We start from the raw sequence: 10,572 nt of genomic DNA on the forward strand, positions 1-10,572 counted from the left end.
TATCTGTCATTGCCCCCCCTGTGTCCATATACCATCCCCATGGCATGTCCCCTTTATGTCTCTGTCCCTATGCCCCATGCACATAATTTCCCCTCTTTCTGTTACCTTCCTGTGTCCAGATTTCCCCTATCTTCCTCTTCCATACCAGTGTGTCTCTTCTTTTCAACCCCATCTAGCTTTTTTCCCTCTTTCTTCCCCCCCCCCTGCTTCTAGCATCTGGCTCACCTGCCAGTCCTTCCCTTTCTTTCCTGCTGTGGGTTTTTCTTTCCGACTTCATCCCCTTGGCCCAGAATCCTTTTCCCTTTCACTCCCTCCTTCCAATTTGAGCCGGGAACACTAGCGATCGCACGGTCCCCGCAGCCACTACCCGCCTGCCCAATCGATCCTAGTGTTTAGCCAGCTCTCTCCCTTCTCCTCACCTTAGTTTATAGGTTTTCTTTTTCGGCGACCTGCACGCTTTCCCAAAGAGCCGCGCACGCGCGGCTGCTCAGTGTTCAATCTTCTGCTCTGCTGCAACTTCCTGTTTCCGGTTGCGTCAGAGCAGAAGATCGAAACTGAGCAGCAGCGGGTGCGCGGCTCTCTGATAGCGTGCGGGTCACCGAAAAAGAAAATCTACAAACTAAGGTGAGGAGAAGGGAGAGAGCTGGCTAAACACTAGAATCGATTGGGCAGGCGGGTGTGAGCTGCGGGGATCGCGCGATCCTTCATGCCTCACTGCGGGGACAAGACCATTCACCGCCCCGCGGGCGGTGAATGGCCTTGTCCCCGTCGCCGCAGCGACTGCTAGTTTTCTTCCTCGTTTTCGGCGGGTGACCCGCGGCTAAAATGCGGTGGCCGCGGGTAAACCGCCACCGTGTCATTCTCTATTTGGAACCTCCCTCTGAGCATGTGCTAATGGACCATATATATCCCTTGCTAATAATACCTTTCTGCCTCAGATTACTTTTTTCATCCTGCCCAATGGACGGTATTTCTACCTGCTCTCCCAACTACTGCAAAAAAAGAAAAAAAAAAGATGACAAACATGTCTGAACAGCAAAAAGATCCCAGCACAGCTGCAAAACTGGGTTTTTAAAATAAAAATGCACAATCTGCAATAGGAAGATAGCTCCACAGACATCCATGAGGTCTGCGTTCAATGCTTGGCTGAGACCTACCTCATGGATGCCTGTCCCTGAGGTCCTGCAAGCTTCATATACTAAAGGACCTGCTCTCAGAATAACTGGTGCCTCTGAAGAAAGGGAAGAAGCCCAAATCAGCTCCAGAATTTAGGGCATCTCCTTGGCTCGGTGGTCACCCACCCTGCTAACTGTGGAGATTGAAGCCTTCCTGATGAGAGAAAACCCCTCCCATACAGCTCCAATGCACTTGGAGACCGACGGAGTCCTAGCTCCCTCGAGGCTCCTTCATCGGCTGCTGGCCGCCAGGGCCGCTCTTTGAATTTAGCAGCTGTATCAATCTCCAGCCACAACCTCAGCGCAGCATTCACCGGCGCTGATTACAACAGACTCCAGCTGCCTCCCTCAGTGTCGACGCCTTCTGGAACGCCCAGATCTCATCACCCAGGACTAGCGCTTTTTTGCTGTCCCCGGCTTTCGCCTGATGTCATGGCGTTAGTGGCGGGCTGGCTTGGTGAAGAGTGACCCCTGGCGCAGCTTTGGCGAAACAAGGACTGTTCCTATCGGGTCCTGCGGTTATTCCTGCCGCTATTGTGGGAGTGCGCCGTGTGGCCTCGTGTGTCCAGTGCGTGGCTGAGGCGCTAGTTCAGTAATTACGGCAGCTAAGTACTGTTTTTCTTTACCTAATTTAGTCGCTGCTGGTGGAACTAAACTAAACTAAACCTTAGGCTTATATACCACACTTTCTCAATAAAAATATAGCTTGGCACAGTTTACAAAAAATATAAAAAAAAATTTAAAAAAAAGACACTTGTTGGAGCACGCATATTGTTGGCTTTGTATTTCATCTTTTATAAAATCAATAAAACTTTTTGAACTAAAAAATAAATAAATAAATAATAAGAATAAAAAATAGGGAGACGTAAAGTTTACAATTTTGAGAATAGCCAGGTTTTCAGATGTTTTCAAAATACAGTAATTGGAAAAAGCCCAGATTACACAGCTGAAGAGGAAAATTGTTCCAAAGCTCAATAATTTTGAAATATAAAGACTTCCCTAATTTGCCAATATAAGTACACTTCTCCCTCCGTACTTGCGGTTTCAGCATTCACGGTTTCAACTATTCACGTTTTTAGCTTGCTGGCTCCTCCCCCCCAAATTACATCAGCTTGCATAGAGAAAATCGCCGATTCCCAGCACTTTCTTCACCGTGTTTTTTTTCTCTCCTTCAGGAACAGGCCAGGTCTCCCACCATGTTGTTCGCGGTTTCACCATATTCACGATGGTTTTTAATGGAAAACAGCGAATAACATATGAAAAAGTTATTTGCGGTTTTTCTGTATTTGCGGTTCTGTTAATCCCCTATCACAGCAAATACGGAGGGAGAAGTGTACACTTCTCCCTCTGTATTCGCGGTTTCGATTATTCACGTTTTTAGCTTGCTGGCTCCTCCCCCCCAAATTACATCAGCTTGCATAGAGAAAATCGCCGATTCCCAGCACTTTCTTCACCGTGTTTTTTTTCTCTCCTTCAGGAACAGGCCAGGTCTCCCACCATGTTGTTCGCGGTTTCACCATATTCACGATGGTTTTTAATGGAAAACAGCGAATAACATATGAAAAAGTTATTTGCGGTTTTTCTGTATTTGCGGTTCTGTTAATCCCCTATCACAGCAAATACGGAGGGAGAAGTGTAACGCCTTCCGACGTGGGGAAAGACAATTTAAGTTTTTGAGACGATCTGCTAATGTTGGGTCTTGCAGAATTCCAAGATGGAGGAATTAAAGGAGGAGAGACGCCATGGAAGATCTTAAATGTTAAGCAGGCGCATTTGAAGTAGACCCTAGAAATTATCGGGAGCCAATGAAGTTTTAATAGAAGCGGAGAAACATGGTCCCAAATTTACTTTTTTCCAAAGATCAGCCTAGCCGCAGTATTCTGGATCAACTGGAGACTTTTCTCGGTCAAACTTAAATCGAGCGAATCACGAGAATCCAACCTCGAAAGAATGATTGTACAGGAACAGCAAAATGTTGTCAATGGAAACAAGATCTCACATTCCTCAGCATATGAAGGTTAAAGAAATTTTTTTTTTTTTTTTACCAAGGAGTTAAGATGGTCATTGAATGAAAGCGTTGAACTGTGTCTTTAGTGCCCCTGTCCGGGGTTGCAGAACCTCTCTCTGGATATACAGCACTTTTTGTGCATTATTCGGAAGCACTGAAATATTGAGCTTTGAAAAAGTGTATGAAAATAAGTGGAGCTTTTTTAACCAATGAAGCCCAACTGAGGTATTTCGAGATGCTTTCATCTGCTCTTAAAGCATTTCCTTCTTACTCAACCAACCGCTTCTATGAAGCGATCCCATCCTACATGTTTTATCTTCTCCCTCCACTCTTCCTTCAATCTCCATTTTTTTTTCTCTCTCCTTTCTTTCTTTCTTCTCCTAATTATGTAACTTTATCCCTCCCTTCCCCTCTTACCATCACTCTCAAGTTTGTCCAGTTCATGTCCTTAAACTCCTTTTATAAATATAATTTTCTATCTCTATTTTTAACATTTTATTGTAAACCAGCTAGATACCAGTTGATGGTCGGTATATTAAAAGTTAATAAACTTGAAACTTGATTCTTTCCCTTTTGGGGGGTGGTTGCTTTCTTTGCTCCGTGTGCTTAGTTTGTGCGCGTGGACGGACGGATGGTTCCCTATAGTGTACATTTAGGACTCCTTTTACAAAGGTGTGCTGGCTGCTACCGCCTCCTTTGAAGCAGGTGGTAGTTTTTCTGCTAGCATGCACTAATCTTGTGCGAGTGCTAAAAACGCTAGCGTACTAAACTAAACTAAACCTTAGGTTTGTATACCGCATCATCTCAACATTCGCAGAGCTCGACAAGAATTAGGGTGGAAAGGAACTCCAGTGGAGGGAAAGATGAAGAGGAAATTTAGAGGACTAGAAAATCAGAGAGGGAGGAAGAGTTACATTTTTGAGAATAACCAGGTTTTCAGATGTTTACGGAAGAGTTGGAGGGAGCTCAGATTCCTAATGAGGGAGAGAAAGACAGCAATTGGATAAGAAGACCATGGAAACACAGTTAAGAGCACAGAGAAGGAAGTGCAACCACAGACTGGGAAAAGATGAGTAGAAAAATAAAATCACCAAACAAAGATAGGAAAAGTGATTTTATTTTCAATTTGGTGATTGAAATGTGTCAGTTTTCAGAATTTACATCGGTTGTCTATATCTTGCACTGTTCAGGAAGAAATATATTTCTTTCTATTTCTCTTGGAGAAGTGGGCAGATAAATCGCAGATGAATTTTAATGTGGAAAAATGCAAAGTGATGCATTTAGGCAGAAAAAAATAAAGATCACAAGTATAGTATGTCAGGTGTAACTCTGGGAAAGACTGAACAGGAAAAGGATCTGGGTGTACTGATAGATAGGACCCTGAAACCGTCGGTGTAATGTGCGGCGGCGGCGAAGAAAGCAAATAGAATGCTAGGCATGATAAAGAAGGGAATTACGAGTAGATCAGAGAAAGTTATAATAACGCTCTACAGAGCCATGGTCAGACCGCACCTGGAATACTGCATCCAGCATTGGTCTCCATACCTAAAGAAGGATATAAAACTGCTAGAGGGGTAACAGAAGGAGAAATGGGCATGAGGCTGGTGGGCCGTGGTGAAAAATGCTGCACATGATCTCTGCGAGATGAGAGAGGAAGAAAAGTTGTACTCCTGGAGGGACAGAGAGAGATGTTGGTTGCGGAATGGAATGAGGTCCAGAGGGGAGGAAGCATGCAAGAGGCAGAAAGAAAGAAAGAAATATTGGATGCACAGTCAGAAGGAAGTGCAGCCAGAGACTCATGAAATCACCAGACCACAAAGGTAGAAAAATGATTTTATTTTCAATTTAGTGATCAAAATGTGTCAGTTTTGAGAATTTATATCTGCTGTCTATATTTTGCACTATATTTGTCTGTTTTTCTATAGTTACTGAGGTGACATTGCATATTTTAAAGTCATCTGCCTTGACCTCTGTGAAAAAAACCCGAATATAAATTATAACATTTTCTCTGCGTACAGTGTGCTTTGTGTTTTTTTTAATATTGTGGTTCCCAGGCAGAGAATCCCCAAGTATGGGGTCTCGGGCACCACATCCTCAGGAAAATGAACTTAAACCAAGAAAAAGAAAGAAAAACTAAGCAGAGCAGATCAGAAACACCTCTGCACAGTTTGCTTGCAGAAAGAAAACTGGAGGGGGCACTGTGCTCCGCCTATATGTGGGAGGTGCTCAAAAACTGTTAAGTATTCTCACTTCTGCATGTCCAGTCCGCGAGAATGGATTGATCACCGTATGTACGGACTCCTCAGTAGATGTAACAGAAATTCCTTTAGCTACCGACTAGCAAAAATGTGGAACACACTACCAGCAGAAATCTGCACCTCCCCCACATATATTCTGTTCTGCAAATCCCTAAAAACATGGCTCTTCCAAAAATCTTGGCCAAGAGCCTAGCCCAAACAAATTCTTGATTGACATCTTCTTGAGAACACTCCACAGACCAATTCACCGCATCAGAAATATATTGTAAGAACTTGATTCCCAAAAGGTACACATACCAATCGACACTGTACTACCCATAACACACTGGTAGCTGTTCCTGTAACTCTGATACAAAATATTGCTTCACTTATCTGATTGTATTGCTACACTGTTTAATTTACTGTTATTACTATAAAAAAATTTTGTTACTGTTCTGATCAATGTTGTAACCTTTCTTCAACGCCACTTAAAATGATTTGGCGGGATATATATTTTATTTATTTTCGGTAAGTATATACCACTTATCAAAGTTATCTAAGCAGTTTACAATAGGGTATGCAAGCATGTTTCCATATCTGTCCCGGTGGGCTCACTGTCTGTCTAACGTACCAGGGGCAATGGAGGATTGAGTGACTTGCCAAGGAGCAGCTCCGGATTTGAACCCACAACCTCAGGGTGCTAAGGCTATAGTTCTAACCACTAGGCCACTCCTTCTGCAAATAAGATGACATTAGATGAGACGACTTTAGGGACGGCCCTGGGTTCCAAAGAAACTATGCAGGCTGGCTAACAGATACCCACTGGGCACTGGGTCAACTACAGACAGAAGTCTGGGCTCCTTTTAATGCATCAAGCACAAGAATCCCCCCCCAAAAGGATTAAAAGCACTGAATAAAATAATAAAATGTGGAGAGCATAAAGAACACACTCCAGCAGGAACGCATGCAGAAGAGCTAAACTGTAGGTGGAGCTTACTAAGAAGCTCAGTGAAGTGCAGAAGAGGCACAGAGAAAAATCCAAACTGGATTCCTTCTTCCGATGGCACGCAGCCATGGGGACACTCCCCACTTGTCTAGAATGTCTCACCTATTGCACTGGAATATACATCATTCTGTTCTAATATAATTTATTCTCCCCCCCCCCCCACCCCCACCCCCAAAAAAATATATGGAGATCAAAGAACAGATAACTTCCAGGTCCAACCCGTCTTCACCTCTGGACCACCCTGGCAATAATCAGAGAATTTCACAATAGAATTTTGCCAAGAAATTTTTTTAAAAAAAAATCGGAAAGGGGGGGTCGGGCCACTCCTTTTACAAAGATGCGCTAGAGTTTTTAACGCAGGCACCGGATTAGCGCGCGCTACCTGAAAATCTACCGCCTGCTCAAGAGGAGGCGGTAGCGGCGGGCGGGCGGGGCATTTTAGCCCACAGTATTGCTCGGAAACAAAGAAAACTCCAAATTCCAAAGGAAATAAAACCAATCGTTATTTTAAAAAAAAATAAACAAACAACGCCCCAAAACAATCAGGAGAAAAACCAACTGCTCTAAAAATCTGGGAACTGGTCGTCAATGTTTAATAATTATGTAGCATGAGGCTGTCTTGACCAGGAAATATAAAAAAATATTTGCTTATCTCAACTACAGCAATACTCGTGAGCAGTTTCAAAAAAATCTGTCCATTCGGACCACAGTCAGCTTTAGCCAAATTCCAACTTGTTTCGCTTGACTCTGCATCAGAAAAAAGGAACATATCTCTTATTGCCATGTAGCAAGATGGCGAAGGGAACTAAAAAGATACCAATTATCTCTCTGACCAATGATGAAAAACCTAAAAGTACACCTGCAAGTATGTTTGGAAGTTCTTTTTGATCGGCACCCGACATGATGGGAAATATCTCTTCAACTTTCTGCCACATTTTCTTGGTCTCGGACTGCATCTCTTGGTACCTGAGGATCTTCCCTCTCTCACTGAGTAATCTCTTGGGACCAACATCTCTATAATCAATGTCATTCTGGTGCTTTTCTCTTTTATCACTATATCCAGTTTTCTTGCATCCAGTTTTTTATCAGTCAGGATGGGGATGTCCCAGATGATCATAACCTCTTCATTGTCTACAATTCTCTTAGGGTCATAATCCCAATGCTTTTCTGGTATACTGATATTATAATAATTACAGAGTTTGCAGTGCCTTTTATATAAAGTTTTCTGCCATTAAGACTCTGCAGCCAACCGTAAGTTCAGTAACTGTTTCTAGCTCTTTCTTAGAAAATCTACATCTGTTGCATCAGTTTTTTCAATGCTTGCTGTAAACTAGCCCATCTGTAATCCACTGCTCTAGGCTGCAACTATCAGTTTCTCATCTTTAGCTTTCAGTTTACCTCTCCATAACCATTCATGTATCTGATGTTGATCCAAGAATGGTTCTTGGAGTAACAAATTATTTCACACATGTGCTGATCCAATTCCTTAAACAGCGTTTTCTCTTACCTTGCTAATATCTTTTCTAGTAGATAGTATGTCATTCTGGACAGTAGGTATTCTCCCCATGCTTGTGAGCCAAGCAGAAGGAATCCATTCCAGGTTTTCAATTCCTCCAGAGGGCTCTGCTGCCCCCTTCAGTTTGTACCAAAGCAGGCGATAGCTCTATATATAGGAATACATAAAAAGGAGGAGTACGGGGTGACTCCCCAATCTACAAATCTGTTCTGCTCTGAAAGCATAATAAAAATGTTAAAAATTTTAATTCAAAAATCAAAACACTGAAATAACCATACCAAACAGAAACATTTATGGAGATCAAACATTTTCCCAATGTGTTTGCAATAGAGTATTCTTCATTCCCTTACCCCTGGATTCTCTATAACCAGTGCCCATTTCAATGGCTGCCTTAAAAGTGGCCACTGATCATGTGTGAATCAAGTGGCAGCACCGATTAGAAAATCACACCTCAAGCACCTACGTAGAAGCAATCCTGATAATAGTCCACAGCTTGCCATCAGCTGATTGCAGCAGAGGAATCCCTGATCAGCTGAGCTGGCAGGACTCCATAAAACTTCAGCTTTGGGAGTCCTACCAGCTCAGCTGATCAGGGATTCCTCTGCTGCGATTAACTGAACCGGCATAGAGATCCCTGATTTCTCTCTCTCTCCCTCCCTTCCCATCTGCTGATTCCCCCCAGTACCCCTCCAAAGAGAGACCCCTCTTGCCAAGCCTGCATCTCCAGACCCCCTCTCCACACACCCCTTGTACCTTTAATGGAAAGTTGGCAGGAGGGATGCTCACTCCCTCCTGCCAGCAGGCTCGCTTCTTCAAAATGGCAGGCCTTCCTCTTCCTAGTACACCCTGTGATGCTCTGGAAGGTGCCTAAGACTCTGATTGGCCCATGCACCTAAGGCCCCTCCCATAGGAGGGGCTTTAGATACCTGAACCAATCAGGGTCTTAGGCCCCTTCCCAGTGCCATCAACTGAACATGCAGAGGAATCCCCAATCAGCTGAGCTGGCAGGACTCCCCAAAGTCACAGTTTTGAAGAAGCCTGCCGGCTCAGCTGATCAGGGATTCCTCTGCCGTGATCAACTAATGGCAAGCTGTGGACTATTGTCAGGATCCCCCAGAAAAGATAAATACCAGAAATGTGGGTAGGGCTTTCGGGGTAGCTAGAGAATGACGCGGTGACAAAATTCATCACCGTTCCCGTCCCCACGGATAACCGTGGGAAACCATCTTCATGTCATTCTTAAGGAGAGAGGGAAGAATCAGAGTATGAATGGCCACAACCACTGACCCGCAAGCTTTGCTTTGAAGAATGCTGAGATTGAGCAGCAACATTCCAGAGCAGAGATTATGATGTCATAATGCCTCATTCCACCAGTGCCTAAGAGCCAATCACAATGTCTTCATTATCCTTGGCTCACATAAGAATCAGAGTATGAATGGCCACAACCACTGACCCTCAAGCTTTGCTTTGAAGAATGCTGGTGTAGAAGGACTGAGGTTGAAATAGACACTAGAAAATGACATGGGATTATTTCCCGCGGTTATTTTGTCACCGTGTCATTCTCTAATGGTAGCCTTAGACGCAGGTCTACCGCATCTAGCCTGACCGGTGAGCACAAATAGATGGACCGACAGTCGGAACTCATTGGTGATCTCTAGATAATGTAGGAAGACTCTCCTCACATCCAGCTGACCCTGTGGTTTGGAATACTGGTAATCTTACCTCTTGATTGACATGACACGTCAAAATGACCTTCAACAAATTTTTCCAAATTAAAATCAATGCTCAAAACCTAGACCTAGACTTTGAGCTTGACTTAAACTCCGTATTATGCCCGTTTGTCTTTTCCTGCTCTACCACCTTTTCATTTCCTAGCAATGTAACCCTACCCTTCCCTTTTGTATCAGGTATAATTGTGTACTAGATTTGTCTATCTATGTACAGTATATGTGTTTGTAACTCCCAGAATTCTACTGTTTTTAGCTTTTTAACATTGTAATGTTGTAAACCGCTTTGGAAATGAAAGGCGGTATATCAAGTCATAATAAACTTGAAACTACCACATCCACTATGCGATCCTGTGTATCCTTTGATATTATGCTTCCATCACTTGACAGGGACGTGCGTTTGGTTACTTGAGCTACCAAGGAATCCACCTTGCTCGTACACCACTCACAATATAACACTGAGTGGAAGGGGCTTACTGGGAGTCTAACTGTAATTCCCGCAGAGAGTCAGTAATGAACTCTAATAATGTCAAACAGCTTGAACAGTAAGCATACTGTGGGATCTTCCCCTTGCTCGAGAGCGACCATTGTTTCCTGTATATTTGCTCCTGTTTGTGACCCTGTATCTCCCAGCAGGGAAGTCCCACTATAAGAACTCTAGGGGTTATTTTAGATCAAAATCTCAAATACAGATGCTTGAATAAGGAAAAGTTTCTATATGATGTGGAAATTACGGACCATTAGACCCTATTTTGATGTTGGTACAGTCATTAATTCTAAGTATTTTGGATTACTGTAATATAGTTTACTTAGCAGGTTATCAGAAAAATCTTCATAAATTATAATTTGTACTTGATTAGTCCCACTATAAGAACCCCTAGAGTTCTTATAGTGGGACTAATC

Source organism: Geotrypetes seraphini, chromosome 10, assembly GCF_902459505.1.
Source record: "Geotrypetes seraphini chromosome 10, aGeoSer1.1, whole genome shotgun sequence".
Classification (NCBI taxonomy): Eukaryota; Metazoa; Chordata; class Amphibia; order Gymnophiona; family Dermophiidae; genus Geotrypetes; species Geotrypetes seraphini.